Raw genomic sequence first — 19,735 nt, 5'->3', positions numbered from 1 at the left:
CAGGAGCGTACTATTGTACTAGCATCTAAATGTTATTTCAGAAGGAGGGCAGAGTATACTTTCGTATTGTACCTGGGAGGTGCTATGTGCTAACATCTAGATTCCGTTTCATTGCAAGAGGCCAAAAACACTCATGACTAGAATGTACTATGGGCTAAAATCTAAATACAATTGCAATTTAAGATAAAAACTCTATCATGCTAAGCCTGGGAAAAAGCTATGTGCTAACATCTAGATTCAATTTCATTGCAAGAGGCCAAAAACACTTGTGACTAGGATGTGATATGGGGCAGCATATGGTCTTCCCCAGACAGGTAAGAGAGGGCACCAGGGAAAGGGAAGGATACAGAGAGAGGATCAGCATTTCTGGCTCACACTATTCTTTCTTTCACAGCTCGGAAGAGAACCAATGAGATTTTTTCACAGACCTTTTTACTGAAGCCCTCGACACCCAAGTCTTTTTGTTTCTTGTGGTATTACTTTCTAGAGGAAAGTATCCCAAAAAGGGGTCTTCAAGAGGCCGGCTGTGGTCGATCCACCCAACCCGACACATTTGCTGTTTTGACTTTCATTGTGCCATTGGTGACATTGGTCATCCATTGAATTGGTCTGTTATGCAGCTTTACTTGTTCTAGAAAATAGAGACATGACGAACAATAAGAAGACAATACAAAGTCAGATTTGTTCTCCGTTTGGTCTTGGCCACTGCATTTATTTGACACAGTGGGAATGTGAACTATAGGGGAAAACTCAAATTTTACAGAGCCACCTTTTTATTTCTCATTCTACTGCAGCCACTGACTGCGAAAGGGCCTCCCTTTCGCAGCCACAATTTGGGAATCTTTTGCAATTTAGTTGAACATATATATAAAACCAAACAAAATAATTGCTAGCCGGAACAACCAGGTACCGTCTCAACTTAGGGTGGCGTACCCAGTCGACAAAAACTGGAATCCAGGCTGGCACATCTCTGCAGCGGACAGTGGCGATGAGTACTTTGATTGGGCCCCTCCACCTTGGCACTCAATTTCCTGCAAAGGTTGCTTCTTATAAAGATCAAGTTCCCCAGCTTCAACTGGTGATGCAGTGTTTCAGGTAACTTCGGCAGTGCATGCTGAACCTGCTAATAGATAAACCTGACAACTGTGACCAGGTTCTGGCAATACAATATCACTGCATCACCTAGAAAGTTCAGGTTTCCACAACTCAATGGTAGCGACGGTGACTATGGTAATCACATCACTCTACCATCTCATGTAGCCCCAAACTAGTCAGTCTGTTTGCGGTGCCTCAGACTCTTTAAAAGCGAGTAGCAGCATGTCTGGACACTTCAAGACAGTTATGGAGCACATTTTTGAGATTTTATTTTTCAGAAACCCATTTTGACTTTCCACTGCTCCCTCCCCCCCAATGGTGGGTGATAGGGACAGTGGATCATCTGCTGTTCAGTAACCGATTAATTACTTTTCCCCCATGGAGTGTGCACTGCTATCAGCGTAAATGCACATTGACCCTCCGAAGCACTGATATTTAAAAATGAATCACTAACCAATGCTTTAATCATTGCCTTTGTGTTTGTTTAATGAGTGCAAGAGATCTAACCAATTTCAGAGCATATTCATAATTATGAGGACGATTTCCACTCCGCCAATTGATGCAATTGGATAAAAATCACAATTCACTTTAACAAACAGTGTCCCGGGTCTGAGGTACACTTCTTGATGGGCATTAGTTGTTTTTCTCACATTATTTGCCTGGCATATGTGGCAGAACAGAAGGAGGACACTGACTCTTTGAGGACATTTAAATTATGTATTTATTAAAGAATAAATGTAACAGTGTAATGGGGTGTTCCCTGCCTATTAAACTAAGGTACTCGTCAGTTGTCTTGTGAATGTCCAAAAGAAAGTGTCCACCATCCAAACTAAGTTTAACTGACCCTAACACTATTCTGACAACTAAAGATAGGAGAATGTCTCCCTTCTCCTTGAGCTTGCTGCTCACATGTGTCTTGCTTCTCAGTTCTCGTTAGTATAATACTTTCAAGTAGCCTCTTGTGACTCCTTTAATAAATTCAAATAGTTCCTTCAAGACTTCAGTACACTCCTTTCCCTTGTCAGAGGTTGGCTTCTTGAACTTCAAAAAATGTGTTGGTTTATATAGGGGAACAGGTCATTAACTTAAGCCCCTAGTTCATCGCCGGGAACGGCCACGGGGATTCCCCGTAGGCGGATGTTGTAACGCCTGGATCTGTTTTCTGCGTCCTCCTGTTTGTTCTCGAGGGCGTCATACCGGGCCTGAAGCGCTGCAAGCCTATCCGCCCCCTCACCAATTTCAAAATTTTGTTCATATAGTGTGGTTTCTATTTCCCCCACTCGCTTGTCCAAGGCTGAGATTTTGCCTTTTAGTTCCTCACTTCCCTTTTGGTATTCCTTAGTAATAGCAGATAGGAGATCTTGTAAGTCTCATTTCGTAATTTCTTGTGCTGTCTGTTCGGGGCCGACTTCTAGGTGCAAACCTGGGCACGCACTTTCGCTGTGCTCTCCTTTCTTTGGTTTCTCCGCCATAGGTGTCGATAGCAGGGCAGCAATGTCCGTCTGTTTGGTTGGCTTAAGGTTTCTGGACATTATGTTATGTGTGTCCTGATTTAGCGGGGGGTGGGCCCCGTGTTGTTAGTGTTCTATACTTTATTTCTGGGGAGCGGGACTCAGTGTCTCTTGAAGTTGTTGTCCCTTCGCCTTAGAGCTCGGCTTGTCAGGTGGCTAGCCGCGCTCCCACTGCATTTATGGCTGAACTTGATGAGAACACTGGGTTTCAGGGTTTCCCTAGGAGCAGAAGGCGTCTTTGGAGTTCCAGTGCACTGGGAGAGTTGGTGTTTCTGCTAGCTCCAGGGCCCCTTTCTAGGGAGCTGAGGCCAAATGTTGCAGTTGGGGCTGCCTTGCCTCCTTGTGACTAGGCTGGTGACTAATGCAGGAATGGTCTCTGCGTGGGGGGGGGGGTCCCCCGTGGTCGATCCGTTCCGAGGGCGGGCATAGAGGGTACCAGGAACCCTCCTAGGCACCCCTACCGATATTGCTTGAAGTGCGACAGTCTTGTGGGGACCCCCATGGGGTGGAGCGCTATCACTCCATTTGCTTTGCAGCGCTAGCACTGCCCGCTGATCTTTAGCTTGTCTGAGTTGGGGTGGAGAGGCCTCCACGCGCAGGGGCCCAAGCTCCACTGGGCCTTGTGGTGGGGATTGAAGCCAGGACCTTGGTTATTGCAGGTAGTAGTATGCGCCACGGAGCGCAAACAGGGTTGCGAGGCCCAGGGAGGACGCTCCACCCCGGCCCCTGATGTCTGTTAGCCCTCCCTACTTTACAGTGCAGCCCCAGGATCCGTGTAGGTACTGGGGCTCGATATGCTCCCTCTCGCCGTGGTCAGCCAGGGGCCCGGATGTCAGCGCCTATTCACCGCCCAGGAAACGGGGTTACAGGCCTGTGTAGGGAGCTATGCAGCTAGTCGGGGTGAGTTTGCAGCTGCAGGTTGGTGGAGGAGGGATCGGAGCACTGCAGTGGAGGAGGGCTTCGCCAGTCCAGCCGCCCTTTCTGTGCCGGTTCTGGTTGTGCTCTCAGTCCGTCCGGGCTTGGGGTGGATTCCGGATCTCGCAGGCTCAATGGGGGAGTCTCTCCTGGGTTTTCGCAGACAGTGGTTGTGATGGAAGGAGGGATGTCTCCTGGGCTGTTGGATAGACCACAGTAACGCCACAGGTGAGGCTGCCTCGAGCAGGGCACGGTGCTCTCCAGGGATCCCCCTTCTATGGGGGGTGATGGCGGCGGGCCGCTGCTATGGCCCGCCGCCTTGGGATCCGCGCCCCCTCCGCATTCAGAATGGCGTGTCTGTCGGTCTTGCGTGATGGTGGGGATCACTGCTGGTTCATCTCACAGCCTGGAGCAGCACTGCTCCAGTAGCTGGTCTCCGGGGGACTCGAGGGCACGAGCATCTGAGTACGTTGCTACGGGCCGCTCACGGCGTGATCACTTCAATTGAGGGGCTGCCTGCGACTTGGGTGTCGGCTTCTCCGCCTCCCTCCGTCACGCTGTTAATGAGTCGCCAGGTGGTTGTCTCCGCTGGGAGCTCCCACCGTGGCGCTGCCCGCCATTTTGTGGATGCCTCGTATGATACAGCCCGCTCCAAGAGGAATTCAGAGCAAACCTCGGGTTCCCGGGCAGCACAGACGGCTGAAAGTTGGTCTTCAGGTGGAGCAGCCCTTAAGTTTCTGAAATCGCTGAAAATGTGTGTGGGAAGTACACTTTCACTGGGGCATTCTAGTTGGACGCGTGGCACCGGCCGGTAGCTCTCACAGAGCCAGAACAACCGCCATGGCACCAAGCCATGCCTCCCCCTATAGATTGATTTTAAGGGAGCAAGATGGTAGCTCAGAAGACCAAAACGAATGGTTGAGCAGAAGAAAAGTCAGGAGGAAATAAGAAGTTTAAAAGCTTGAAAAGTGAGGAAAGGACAAACTTTATGAATATTATGGAGACGGAAATGACAGGAACGAGAAGAGGAATATGGTGAGCAAAAGAGAGATTAGAATCAAAATAGAGACGAGATTGCGTGGTGTGGTAGAAATAGAAAGACTGGAGGGAGGAAAGGATATGAAAGGGGGTGGAGGATGAGGGGGTAGGGGGGAGAATGTTAGCAGGGAAGAATAGGACCTCAGTCTTCGCTGCATTAAGAGTAAGAAAGTGAGAGGCCATCCAGGATTTGATAGCAGGAAGACAGGCTGTGAGGGTGTGGTGTATTTCAGGAGTGAAGTTAGATAGAAACGTTTTTGTATCATCAGTGTAGAAGTGATGAGAGAGACTAAAAGAAGAGATTATAGCAGCAAGTTTTAAAGTGTACAATGAGAAGAGAAAAAGGACCTAAAACTGATCCTTGGGAACTCTGTGTTCGAGGGGGGAAAGGCGAGGAAGTCTTGCTGGCCCAGGAGACGGAAAATGTTCTGTTAGATAGATGAGAGGAGAACGAGGAAAGAACAGAACCCTTAAGACCAAAGGAAGAGAGAGATTCCAAAAGCAATGAATGATCCACAGTGTCAAAAGCAGCAGATAAGGCGAGAAGAATAAGAAAAGAGGAGTGTTTGGAATAACGAGCTGAGAGAAGAGAGTTAAGCACACAGATCAAAGCAGTCTCAGTAGAGTGAATAGGACGGAAACCAGACAAAGCCAGGGAGAAGAGATAAATCAGTGACAAAGGATGAATCTGCAAGTACACAAGACGCTCTAAGGGTCTAGAGAGGTAGGGTAGGAGGGAGATAAGACAGAATTTAGAAACAATAGGTTTAGCTGTGGGTTTTTTCAAAAAGGGAATGATAGTTGCATGTTTAAAGACAGTGGGAAAGAGAAGTACAGAGACAAGTGTTAAAGAGACCAGATAAGGTAGGGTAGTAGCAGCCATATTGAAATTGAGACCCGGTTCTGTGTATGAATGCGAGAATGGGGAATAGATTGTAGCGTGGGAACCAGTGAGAAAGACCAGGGCTACAGAGATTCATAGAGCCATCATGGTCTCATGTTGCCAGCATTCGTATCCCACAAGGAATGCGCCCTGCAAAGCCACAAGGTGTTGAGAGCTCTCTGCTAAAACCTATCCCGCGAGAAGGAGGGCACAAGCCTCCGACCTTCCGCATCCAAGCTCTAGGTAATAGCACTCAGATGCCCCCATCCCAAGACCCCTATCATTCCAAGGTACCAGTCAGTCCCAGAACATTGACCATAAAACTGTTAAACCCCCAATCAACCTGAAAAGATCTGAAAACGGGGATCAGTTGCCATCACCATAGGTCACGTGATTTGTGCTGCAAGGTGCTAGGAGGGATAAAACAACATTGCCAAAATGAGGGTGGGGATCTTTGAATGGGTGCCAACGTGTCTTGTTAGATGAGATGGCCTCGAAGTATCCTCTTACCCGATGTCTGCAGTACCAGGTGCACATCAGGTTAGAGATAAAGCCAGTATTGTTTTTCTTCACATAATTGCCAATTAGATGCAGCTTTATGCCTGATGACGCGCATGAAGGAGCCCACGTGGAAGAAGATGGACAGGCTGGACCAATGGCCTGGCATCCCTTATGGAGCAGGTAGCCTACGTATAGGGTCTCACCCAACCAGCCATTTGGATGTGTACATTATGTAATTTACGTCACTGTTGACGCTGTGTGCCATCATAAAGTATTGCTTGTACTGATTTTGACTGACCGTTCTGTGGCAGCAGAGTGCTTTGCTGGCGCATTTCTATTTTTGTGGAAAAAAAACTTGTTCTCCTTGCAAGAGTTGTGCCGAGCCTTTTTTCCCTAGTGGGTTGTGTTTTTTTCCGGTGTGAGTGTTAAGGGGTTTCCCTATACGATCCGCCCCCTTTGAGGTGAGCCCGCTCTGCAAGACCCTCTGTTAGGGGTCAAAAATGAGAGGAGACACAAAGTTATAATTTTGTCAACATATGTCATGTTTATTCAAATAAAATGGGGATGGGATAAAGGCCTCTCTGTCCCCATCCTAACACAAATGTTCCTTCCTAGCTAGCAAATTAAAAGTAAAAGAAATTGACCTTGTGTCCAAATATATCTGACCCACACACTAACATTTACAACCAAAATGCGTAAGGCAAATGATTCTGTTTCCAGTTCAACAAAAATGTGCAAAAGTTCAAAATTATAATTTGAACAAAGTAATCCTTGTGCCTAGGGTTTGATTCCCTTCTTTAAGGGAGAAATGTTATCACAAGTATGACACTGACACAAAAGGTACAATGTGTAAAAAACCTTAATTGAAGTTTCAATGGGATTGGAGAAACTCCTACTTTGCCCTATAGCTAAGATGGGAGTAGTCTCGACCATCAAAAAATAAATAAAACAGTCCTACTTGAGTCAGTCAAATCAAAATGGCCTATAATAACAAACACCTAATGCCTGCCTTATATCTTGTACGCAAATTGTGAAAAGGAGAATATGTATGCAAAGGTAAGTCGATATTCAAATATAAAGAATAAATGTGGCTGAGTCAGCTCTCCTCCCCACGTTGGACAGCACAGAGTAAGGTGTTCCCTGTAGGCAAGATGACACTCTGGCTCTTAACACAAAGGCAGTTCCAAGACGTCGATCAAGGCCCGCCTGGCCTTCCATGTTAAAGACTTACTTTCCAATTTCCAAAACACAATTCACCAAAAAGTTCACATTGGTCTCCCCTAGACTGGCTCAGACCTTTCACAGCAAAAGTTCACGTTGGTCTCCCTCAGTCGGGCTCAGACCTCTCATAGCAAAGGTTTAGATCTGTCTCCCTCAGTCGGGTTCAGACCTCTCATAGCAAACCAAAACACCTGCAGGGGTTCCCTTCCCCAACTTATTACACCTGCGGTCTCCCTCAGTCAGGCTCGGACTGTTTCCTGATGTCAAAGACTTTGAATGTGCTTGGCTTTTTTCCTACAGACCTCTGCAGGACCACTTTGACTTTCCAGCTTTCAACTCACACTCCTGTTATTTGCCCAATGCTTCCTGGTCTGGGTAGTTCACTGCCAAATGTCTGTCATGTAGATATGTGCCCTACTCTGTAACCAAGCATGAAGTAGCCATGTATTCTGTTCCCTGTTGCACCCAGTTACCTTTGGGTTCAGTGCGCCATACAAATCAATAAACAAACCAACTGTATTATGCACCAAAGATCAACATTCACCTTTTTATTCCCCCCTTTTCTCAGGGTCAATTTCAATCACCTCACTTTTACAATTCATTCACTTATCGCTACAAACATTTCACCTTTCAAATAGACTTTCGAGTGGGCTACTTCCTTTCGCAGGACCACTCCGTTACTCAGTATCGCTGACACTACAGCCATCGTTAATTCAAGGTTCATTCGCAGGTCTGCCTTTCTTCGTGTCTCATCCACACGCATGCAGCCTTCAATTGTGCAATATAATGTTGTCACTTCAATCTTTCTTTAGCACACACCAGTCTCTCACATCGCTTGCCAACTCACTGGCTGTGTGTGCTTCTTTCTGGTCTTTACTGTCTTCCAGTTTACGAGTCAAGGTTCGTACTACAAGCTTGGCCTCGCCCTCCCCAACTCTGCTATTCACCCGGGAGGGTCGCTGGCGTCCTTGAAACACAATGCAGCCTTCTTGCTTGGGATTCAGCCTTCTCCATGTGTCTTTCGCAGCCTTTTGGAGGCAACAACCTCCTGCATGGAACTCCTGTGGTTCTCCACCTGTGGCTCTCGTCCCTTGGTCCGTTGCTCTGCTCCAGTAGGTTCGCCTTCACCCTGGAAGTTCTGCTTTTACTTGTGTTCTTCCTTGCTCAAAGTGTGTCTCTATGTTTTATCCGTGTGAGGAGAGCTAATTGGTATCAGATGTATGCACTTAGAGTCAAGGGCCTGACTTTGCCTGACCCAATTAGCGGACACGTCCAATGCGATGTCTAAGAGTTAGCATTATTACTCTCAGTCGCCACTTCCTTGACACAGTTTTTGTATGGAAAGAGGGGCGTGGGGGGAGTTGCGATACCAGAGAATCCTACGGAATAGGAGGGACCATGGGTACGGGAAAGAGAGTAATACTGCGTCTCGCCACCAGCTGCCTCGCCCCCACTCCATGAAGACCCCTAACCCAGGTGATCCTACCGTACAGGTCCTGTTTGGCAGAATCCCGTGCAGTGCCCTTAGGGACCACTACACACAATTAAGACTACAGGTGGCAATACAAGTTTTACCTTTGGTACAAGCCTGTATTACTATGTCAGAGTGGTAGCAGTGGCGGAGCAGCCAGGCTTAGCTCAGGAGTATATGAACAGTAGCAGATTACACAAAGGGACCACAATTACTGTGACTCAAGCAAACACTGACTCAAGGTTTCAGGTAGAAAAATATAAGCACATTTATTTTTAAACCATTCGTTATAAAACACAACACGTCTATTAAACTCAAATAAAAACCACACGTTAAATATACTACAACTAACCAATTCACTTTGTACGGTAAGTCTCAAGGTAAGTACCTTGCGTTTGAATGAACCGGTGTTACGAACAAAACATGTTACCGCAAATACGATAGCGATCACTTTTTGACAGTTCGGTCTACTAAATAAAGGCGTATCAGTGACATGAAATGCCATTGGGGCAAAAACACACTTCGCACCTGAGATACCCAGAGGGAGTTGGAGGCAAAAATCACAGGCAATATTTTGGTTAGGCAGACAGAATCAAGAAACACTCAGAGACAGGAGTTCAAAAGTGAAAGGGCCAGAGCCAGGGACGAAAGACACCGGGGCCTGTTGCCGAAGATCACACAGTCAGACAGTTCATGATTCAACATAGCCAAAAGTACTTCGATATTGTCAATGTTCGGAAGCAAAAGTTATAAGAAGGAGGGAAGACAAGGGCAAGCCTTGGAAATGAAGAAAAGGGATTCACCCAGTTTCCTCAAGTAGAACACATTACCTTGTTCCAATGGTGCAGCTGGTGCCCTGCCAGTTGTTCCTGTTGGTTTCCCGCAGACCCAGGGCTGGACTGCCCCACCGGGACATCCCTCGGTAGGCCTCTGGCTGGTAGAGCCTCTTTTTGAGCGGAAAGATACATGCACATAACATGTGCTCGATATCAGCTGGCCGGTACCCTTTTACAAATAGGAACAAATGATGGCCAGAGCTCAGTGATAATGTATCGCCGAAGGAGTTCGAGGGGGCACAGGGCGATGCAGGAGGTAAGGGTTGATGAAAAGCAGCCGGTGCCGCAGCTATCACTTCATCATTTCCCTCCTCTCACCTGTGATGCTGGCGGTGCCGCGGGACGGAGCGCAGCATCCCAGCTCATAACAGAGCTTGTTCCAGGGGACCTCCGTCTCCTGTCAGAGAGCGAGAGAGAGGACTGCGCGCTTGTGTGGCAGGGGAGCCCGTGTGTAGGACATGCGAGAGACTTGCGCCTGTCCAGGGTGAGTTTGCACAGCAAGGTCGGACCGTGTGATCAGTACAAACAGTCACAACACTCATATCCTGTCATGATGGAGAGAGAGGACTCCTAACTAGTGTGTGCTCCTCCATACTAAGAGAAGCTCGCACTCTGGCCAGTCTTTCTGCTACAACTTTGCTGCAAAATGAGTGTTTGCACAGCTGTTGCACAGTGGAACTGTTTGTTGCACATCAGAACCCCACCTCAGGTTTTGCAGATCATAACAGTTGCACATTGGACGGGATGTTGTAGCTTCACATTGACAGAGCTCCGGCCATGTGTTTAAAGGTACGTTTCAAAAGCGGGTAAGATTGAGACTGAAACATCAACGTTTTTATACATATTCTCTTCTGAGTCCCCCACGATTGCTCTATCACTCATCTTCGCTCTTTAATGTCTTCTTAATTTAACAATGTGTGGGCATTGCCTTTCTTTCTTTCCCAAATTTCGTCATTTTATGTTTTGACTATATATCTCTATGCCTTCCTTCCTTCCTTCCTTCCTTCCTTCCTTCCTTCCTTCCTTCCTTCCTTCCTTCCTTCCTTCCTTCCTTCCTTCCTTCCTTCCTTCCTTCCTTCCTTCCTTCCTTCCTTCCTTCCTTCCTTCCTTCCTTCCTTCCTTCCTTCCTTCCTTCCTTCCTTCCTTCCTTCCTTCCTTCCTTCCTTCCTTCCTTCCTTCCTTCCTTCCTTCCTTCCTTCCTCTTTCTCAGTCTTTACCTCAGGCACAATTGTTGAGGTCTCAAAAACAATATTGGCAATTAAACCATATTCAAATCCCTGGTGGGTGCTAAGAAACCTTTTCTGCATTAAGCGCGTAACAAAAATATATATATATTAGTTATTTTACTTTATAAAGCGCACAAAGTGGCCCTGGGGCATTGTTTTCACATTTGCAATGCAAAGATGGTCAAACTAAGTCTCTTTTTTTATCATAGCTACGAACATCAAATATCTTACGAATCCGTCCTCATGTACCATCAATATACCTAGCAAGCTTAAACATGCATTTGTCATCACACAAAAAGCCCCTGGCAGATCCTGCAGTCCTTTACAATTTCCGACCCAACTCTGGCCCCTGGTAGGTCAAAGGACCTAGAAACCATAGATACTGGCTCAGCTCTCTGCCCACTGCCCACTTCGAAGTACAAAAGCTATTATTTAATGTTTATCAATCCAGCTTCTGCCCGCACCCAACCACTGATGGAGCCCTCATGAACAGTAGGGAACAGCAGCTCCAAACCAGAGATGTAAGTCTGTTAAGTGGTCTGAAACGTCTTGATCTATCTCCAGCTCTTGACATAGTTGATCATCCCATCCTTCTCGTTAGTTTGGTCGAAGAGACATCACTGAAATTATTCCTTTGTTTTTTCGACAATCGCTCTAACTAAAGTGGGCCTTTTTTTTCTTCACCAGCCAGGAATAACTGCAGACTGCCCCAGGGCCCAGCTCTGTCAATAATCGTTTTTGATATTTATATGACCCAACTGGCCCGGACCCTCAACATTAAGATGTTGGTTTTCGTGTTGAGGTGAGATGGCACTAGCTTCATCTGAAGCTGTAAGAAACTGTGAGAGGTGGTTGCCCCCTTGTCGACTATTATCTATGCTTAAGCACCTCTGAAAATGGGAACGTGTCACTCACACCCATTTCCCTTTCACATATCCTTCCAATTTAAGAGCACCTTTACGCACACGTTATTAATCTGGGGGGTCATCTTCAACAAAGACCTCTCCTTCATACCACAAACAAAAGACACCCCAAAATCATCCTTCTATCACCCAAGGCTTGTCAGTGGAGTCCTCTCTTCCCTATAGATTCCACAACTAAAGGCCTGGTCCTGGCAGTAGTCCCACCCTGACTTTACCGAATCTATGCAGAGTTCCCTGCCACAACAAACACACTTTATAAATGCCAGGGTCTCCAACAGGTCGTTCGAGAGCGACTGGGAGCTCGCCTGTGATGCTTCCCAGTCACTCCCACCAGAATCTGTCTGCACGGTGAGAGGAGAGTCTGCAGCTTACCTATTTGTTAGGTAACGGAAGCGTTTCCCCGCTCATCTTTGTTTTGACAAGATCTGATTGCGTGACTAGGTGTATTAGGCTGCTACACTGGTTAGCTTTCACACAACACATCTGTTTCAAGCTGTTGTGTCTTACCTAGAAAGAAGTACTAGGAAAGGCACTGCACTACTTATTCAAAGATGTAACAGTCTGCCAAATTACCAAATGCCAACAGTCGTCTGCCCATGATCTTTTGGACCTGCAGTCACAATGCACTCTGCATCATCATCAAGGCTTCTACCTTTGGAACTTGCCTCCAGCACAACTACACCTAGAGCCTCTGTGCATATAGATCTTCTTTTCATTTCCTGACGTTTAGCTTTTACAAAGTGCAGCTCCTAGCCGAACCTGCTCCTTCCTTCCTTCCAACCGTTTCCCCCTTCCTTTCGTCCTTTCTATGTTCTTTCCCTAACTATCCCTTCCTTAATGTCCTCCCTCTTCCCTATTTCTCGCTTTCTCAAGTTATTTCCTTCCTCCTTCAATACTTCATGTGTTTCGTCTGCTTTTTCCTTCCTTCCTTTCTTTTTCTTTCTTTCTTCACTCCCTGCGGCCCCCCCTCACCCTGTGTCCCAGAAATCCTGTATAGTGGGCTTTTACTCTCCCTTTCTGCGATTGAACTTAGAGTTGCTGATATAATGTTGCCCGTATGTCATGCTTGCTCAGGCTAAGTGGGCCCACGGGGAAGGGATGCTAGTTCCTAGCAAGTGAGTAGCAAAGGGTGACTCACGGGATAAAAGTGTGTGGTGTTCCTGTAATGTACATCTCCTGTGAGAGCTGGAACGTGCTAGGAGGAGGGCTGTGTGAATCTGGGGAGGGAAAAGTCTACATGGTCCACATCTGAGGACACCATAGACGGACCCCTGGATAAGGCATTTGTATTCCTTCCCATATTTTCCATAGGATAGCAAACACTCTAAAAAATGCGCAACGACAAGATCCTGGCTGCGGGTGGGATCTACCTTCTGGGATCAATGACTTTGAGAAAGGGCTGAGGTGTCCTCTTTAAATGCAGATTTTTGCTTGGAATTCAGGAATGGTTGCATCTGTTTATTTATTTATTTCAGTGCACCAAACCCTTAGGCATCTAGGCGCTAGTTACAGAAAGTGCATATTACATTAGTGAAGTGCAAGAGCACGCAAAGGTGTTACAGAGCAAATTGTTTTGTATATACAGACCTGGCAAAGCCTCACCTCATATTATGGGGGCTACATCAAGCATGCAGCTACACATATGAGACATACTACAGGTGTGTATATAGATTGGCAAAGCCTCACCTCATGGTATGAGGAGCTTCATCAGGTATGTAGAAAAACATATGAGACATAGTAGATGCGTGTGTATATAGACTGGTAAAGTCCCACCTCATGGTACGGGGATACATCATACTTGCAGATAAACATAAGAGACCTAATAGGTGTGTGCGTATACAGTCCAGCAAAGCCTAACGTCATGGCAACAGCCATAGTACAAAATGTGAAGAGGTCTAAAAACATTTGTTACAATCCATGCTTTATTTGATGTTTCTTTCGTTTATTGAGACTGATATTGCACTTGTGGTTTGTCCATCTATCATTAAAGATATACTTTGCGAGATCATGAACTTATTTAAAACATGCATTTTTTAAATCCATATGATTAAAACATGGTTTAAAAAAACTAATTTTCACTAATTTGATTCAACATCTTCTTGGGGGATACTCACAATCCCCTCATAGAAGGGATGGGCTCACGCGCTGTGCTCGCTCCTTTGGAGAAATATGGGGCCACTTTGAAAATAATTTCCAGGGCCGCTTTTGGTTCCCAGTCCAGTCCTGCGCAAACCCACGATTCCTGGAGCTTTGTTGTGAAGGAGGACGTCTGAAGGAAGTCTGCACCACACAGGGATGAAGCAGGCAGCAGCGAGGAGGGATAAAAGGTGCACTTCTTAAAAACAGGAGAGGCTCTTCAGGTGGCTATCCGGACCACTACAGGAGCGTGCAGCGATTTCGACCAAGGAAGAGGATCCGCTGGCTGTGGAAGATGAGCTGGTTATCCCCACCAAGCTCAAGGGAAGAAAACTCCGGACTGGATCTTCTCTAAGTCGTTGAAGGGAAGATAGCTCAGGACTGCAGCAGGGCTTCAAAGGGACGGGGTAGTTGCAGCAGCCGTCGTTATCTCCGCTTCTCTTCGGTTCCTTGTAGTTCCAGTGGCGACTCTCTGACTTCTAGCCCAATAGACCTGCCTTTTATGCGAGAAACCCCCATTCACACAGCCTGGCTGTCAATCACCCAGCAAGGGGGTTGTCCAGCCCAGACAACCACCCTGGCCAATCATGACAAAGTGCGACTTGGGTTTCCTAGAATACCCTGTGCAGGGGGTGACTACACCCCTCCCTCACATTCAGCCCACCTAGACACCCAGGTGCCTTGAGGAGGGCTTCTGAGCAGAAGCCTGCCAAAAGACAGTGCACAAAGAAGGCAAACCTAGTTTGCAGCGCAAAGTAAGACACAAGGAGGACTTTAACAAAAGAAATGGCGAATAAACCCAACCGGAGCCAAAAGAAACACGATTTGGTCATGCGGGTTTATGTTCGGGGCTAATAAAATAGCTAAGAACAGTACCACGTTTATCTAATATGATCGCGGTAGAAAAGTTAAGGTAGATACCACTGCCACCAGCCAAATGTTAAAAGAGCGAAACAATGCTCTAGGAGGTACAGATAAAAAGGGATACGAATTAACCCTTTCCAGTACTCCATGGAAGATGGGGTGTACTGGATCTGTGGTAGATTGACTAAGTAAAGTTAATGGTAACTTTAACCTTTTCTGGGGGACGGTAGTCGCCTCAGAAATGGAGTCGAGGGAAGTCTCAAAGACAACTCTGTGCCACGGCACTGAAGGTGCTGTGTGACACACAAAAAGAAGGGGGCTACCGAAGTGGTGTACTTCAGAGTCCACAATCACAAAAACAGGTAGAAATACATAGCAAAACACAGGTAAGAGTGGGGAAAAAGCTCTCACTCTTACCAAGTGACAAGAAATAAACTCCAGAAGTCCAGCAAAGCTGCTGGGGGACTCACTAGGTGAGGGAAATTAGCCATAGATGAGAATTCTCCCTAACAGGTCCACCCCCAGGAACTGGATACAAAACAATTGGCTGTGTCCCGGTCACCTGGATGACAAGTCCCCGAGAACTAGAGGGCAAGACACCTTTTGGTTTCTCACATACACTTCCCCTATGCAAGGTGGATAGGTTTGTTCTTCCCCTAAATCTTCTAATCTGAGGGCTCTGGAGAGGACAAGTGGACATATCCATGTACTCTCGCATATTTATGGAGTTTCTTTTCAACTGTGCTGGTAAGGGCTGGCTGTTGATGTTAGACCCCGGTGAGTAGCCCATGAACTGGGATCAAGGGGCTTTTATAAAAATAATGTGTCTATGAGGGTCTGTTTCTGTCCAGTCCCATATTGGAGATGTCTGGGAATAGAAATCAGATTGCCACTGATCTTGTGGTGTGCATTCTTTGGGTTGAGTTAGAGGTCCTTGAAGAAAGGTGGAAAATTCTGGGTAGTCCCTTCCTATAATGACTTCTTCCGGAAGTCCAGGGATAATAGCCAATGGCATTAGCTGGTTTTCCCTCTGATATTAATGTATAACGGTACTCTGGGATATATTTCATTTTCTCCATGTACACAGCTAACTAACAATAGTTGCATGTTCTAGATCTGCTGGGGTGACCAGGTCGGCTCTTATGGCTAAAGTTTACTGCCAGAATCAATTAATGCCTTCACCACATTCAAATTTACCAGAGCTCTTTCATATGCAGAATCGGCTGAGGATTGACATAAACATACGCTAAAGGTTTCTAGATCTTTCTCTTGTCCTTCCCATTCCTCTCTTTTTAGGCATCCTATTTCCATAGGTTCCTCCTTTTGGTTTTTGGGACAATGCCGGGCCAAATGACCTGTCTCTCTACATGAGAAGCAGATGGGTGTGATGGTTTAATACCTCGGGGCTCTTCTCTCCTTAGCTCTTTCTTAGCCTTAATGTTTTTTTTTCTACCTTAACTTTCGGGGTCCACTCTCGGGTTTTTTAGAGAGTCGAACTCCTCGCTCTAATGTTTGGTTTTGAGAGCGGTAGGTTGGTTTTTGATCTTTTCGATCTTAGTTTTTATGTAAGGAATGGAAATGTTTTACTGCATCTGAAGGATTTTCGGCAGTCTCAAAAGCAAGGCTAAGGGTGGGTATATTTAATTGCAATACTGATTTTTGTAAGAAAGGAGGTAAAGAGTTGGTAAACATGCTAGGGGAAATAGGGCGCTCTTTCCCTGTGTTAGCAGCACATTTTTGGAACAACCTCCTGCTGGAATTGTGGGTGGAAAGGAACGTACTTACCTTCCGGAAGAAACTGAAGATGTTTTTATTCATTTAACCACCTTTTCTCCCCATTTGCCTATTTTTAGTAGGTTGTTATATTTGTGGTTGTCTTTCCACCCCCTGATGGCTGTGGGCTTTCATGGCATAACAAGTATATACATACACAAAGCATAGCTTCCATAGGGGGGTCTCACCAGGGTTTAATATGATGGATCTTAATTTTTGTCGATAAAAATGACTAGTCTCGCCTACTCTTTTAAGGAGTCCTCCTTTGATGGATACGAAGGTAGCTCCCAAGGCTAGATTAAGTAACTGATAGGCGGTTCGTAGTTTGCATTTTACTAATGGTCCCAAGTAGCATTTTACTAATGGTCCCAAGTAGCTTTTCTTTAAGTTTTCTGCCCATCCCAGCTGTTGAGCTAATCGGTCGAAGAAAATAAAAAAAATCCCTAGGTCTTCTCCTTCCTGATTGGGTTGTAATATTCCTCGAGGTAATAGGGGTCTTGCTTGTAATTTGGCCAACTTTGTAAAGTTCTCTTGATAACGAGCCTCGGTCTGAATCTGATGGGCGGCCAGTAGAGCTATGGCTGTCTCAATATCGGCCATATTTTCGGGAGGGTTAAGGGTTCCCTCTGTTGGGTCTTCTGACTCTGAGAAAAAAAGGATCTCAACCTCTTCAGAGAAGGTTTCAAAGTCATCTGATACCTACAAGCTTGATTCTGAGCAAGGGGGTTTGCTACCAAAAAAAAAAATGTTATGGAAAAGGTGGGTTTAAGGCACTAGGTCTAATGAAAACATGAGAGGGCCTTATTTTTAAGACTATTCAGTCCCTTTGTTGTATTTGATAGTGGGCTATCGGTAGGGTATCTAACAGCACCTGGGTTCGAAAAAACAAATCCTGTTGGCTAACCGGGATTTGAAGTTGGGAGAATAAGATCGCCTTAATGGTGAATATTCGATCAGAATCAAGGACTTCAATAATCCTGTTTTCCCCTTCATGTGGGATGACGATTACTAGCATGGGTTCTCAACTTTTATCAATTGAGTCAGATCCCACTTCTAACGCCATATGTAAGGAAGGCATGCTATCACAAGTAGGACACCAACACAAAAGGTACAATTTGTAACAACCTACATTGAAGTTTCAATGGGGTTGGAGAAACTCCCATTTAGCCCTAAAGCTAAGATGGGAGTAGTCTCGACCATCAAATAATAAATAAAGCAGTCCTAGTTGAGTCAGTCAAATCAAAATGGCCTATACTAACAAAAACCTAATGCCTGACCTATATCTTGTACAAAAAGTGTGAAAAGGAGAATATATATGCAAATGAAAGTCAGTGTTCAAATATAAAGAATAAATGTGGCCGAGTCAGCTCTCCTACCCACGTTGGACAGCACAGAGTAGGGCGGCCCCTATAGGCAAGATAACACTCTGGCTCAGGCTCTTAACACAAAGCCAGTTCAAGACGTGAATCGAGGCCCGCATTGACTTCCACGTTAAAAGTCTTACGTTCCAATTTCCAAAACACAGTTCACCAAAAAGTTCACGTCGGTACCCATCAGTCAGGCTCAGACCTTCCTTTTGTCTTCCTTCTACTCTTTCTCTTTCTTTCAAAAATGTCCCTCCGATGTTCTTCCATCTACTGCAGCAAAACAAAAGAGGTGATGCAGTTTGGGCTGGCCTGCCTCTTTTGGGGCGAGACCAAACCTGATTTGCATATAGTCTTTCCTTTTTTGTACTGGCTTGGCAGGTGAAGAACAATGGTCTGAAGGGTTGCCAGAGCCATGCCAGAGGTTAAGATTAATTCTACACCTTCCATCCAGCCTCTTTTGTTTTGCTGCAGTCACCCTGAGTGGAGCCGGTATGCCGCATGTGGGTCACGTGCGAGATGGGCCTAAAGACCAAAGCTACTCCTCACTGAGGAGGCCCAACAAGGCCGAAACGTGTTTGGGGATGCTTGTGGTCTCGTGCAGCAGGGATGTGACCGAGCAGTTCAGGCTGGCCTGCGCCTTTTGGGGTGGGGCCAAACCTGATTTGCATATGGTATTTCCCCTTTTGTAATGGCTTGGCAGGAGAAGAATGATGGTCTGGAGGGTTGCCCAGAGCAATGCCTGAGGTTAAGATTAATTCTAAATCTTCCAGCCATGACCTCTTGTGCTTCCATCTACTGCTACACTTTCCCATCTACTATTCTCCACTCCCCGCTCTACTGAACTCCACACCACTCTTGTTGCCCTACTCTCCACTAGACTGCCCCTCCACTACTCTCCACTCTATCCTCCTGCAGCTATCCACTCAACTATCCTCCCATTACTCTCTAATCCATTGGATAATAGGAGGAGGGTGGAATAGAGAGTAGCAGGAATCCTCCTGCTACTCTCTACTCCACCCTCCTGCCACTACTCTCCACTCTTCTTTCCCTATCCTCTACACCCACATCGTCTTCTCTCACATGTACCCTCTTTTCACTCTCTTATTCAATTTTCTCCCCCTACCCTTGCAGTTAACCTCAGTCACTCCCTTCTCTCACCATAGGTGCACTCACACCAAAGTAACACTTTCTCTCGGCAACCAATACCTCACCTTGCACATGCTCTCTGAAATTCTCCTCCACGTTTCAGTACACCATCCTTCCTCCACCTGATCTCTGTTTATATTCTACTCCCTTGACCTTACCCAAACAACCCAGACTCCATCGTCCTTCTTCCCTCTTTTATCCTCATCCTCCAGCTCCCCCTTCCTTTAGTTCTCTGCCTCAGATGGTTTCCTGGGGCCAATCGCTTCCTTGCTCTCCTCCCAGGGGCCGGGTTACAGAGAGGACAAAGCAACCCTTCAATTTCCCCCTTTTTTGAAAAAGTGTCCGCCGGCATTCTGCAATGGAAGCGTGCTACAACCAAAGCCAATTTCAGAGTCTGTACTCTTTGATGAAGGAGTGTCTGGATTGGCACTCTGTATTCTGTGATGTTCTGTTGGTTTTCTGTGATCTGCAACATCTATCGTTGGTAAGCTGTATGATCAGGTCTCTGCTGCAAGGAATCCTGGTCTCAGCGGTCCTGAGAAACAATAGAGAAAATGCTGGCCAGCATGTTGTAGGACAGGCATGGGGCAGGCAAAAGTGGTACTTTGCAATTTCAGACAGGCACATGTAGAACGGAAAGAGACTGGCCCTCGCAACTCCCTCTCCCCGGCTCTGTGGGAGGATGGGCTTGGCAAACACCCTGGTATGGCTCCTACCCCAGGTTGAGACGTCCCTGATATAAAGAAAATATAACACAAGAGGTTTCTAAACAACATAGAGCATCTCATTGAAGACAAAGAATCTTTTGTTTTGTTGCAAGTTGTATTTT

At 46.3% G+C, this 19,735-nt stretch overlaps 1 protein-coding gene across 5 annotated transcripts in view; it reads right to left on the bottom strand.

Moving 5' to 3' along the window:
• The window catches only part of SCRN3 (secernin 3), a 933,307-nt gene that overhangs the window by 637,138 nt on the left and 276,434 nt on the right, over positions 1-19,735 (bottom strand). The gene's annotated exons all lie outside the window — the stretch shown is intronic.

Source organism: Ambystoma mexicanum, chromosome 9 (assembly GCF_040938575.1).
Source record: "Ambystoma mexicanum isolate Mex_15411 chromosome 9, UKY_AmexF1_1, whole genome shotgun sequence".
NCBI classification, from domain to species: Eukaryota; Metazoa; Chordata; class Amphibia; order Caudata; family Ambystomatidae; genus Ambystoma; species Ambystoma mexicanum.
The sequence above is the reverse complement of the archived record's forward strand: the minus strand, read 5'-3'. Positions and strand labels throughout refer to the sequence as shown.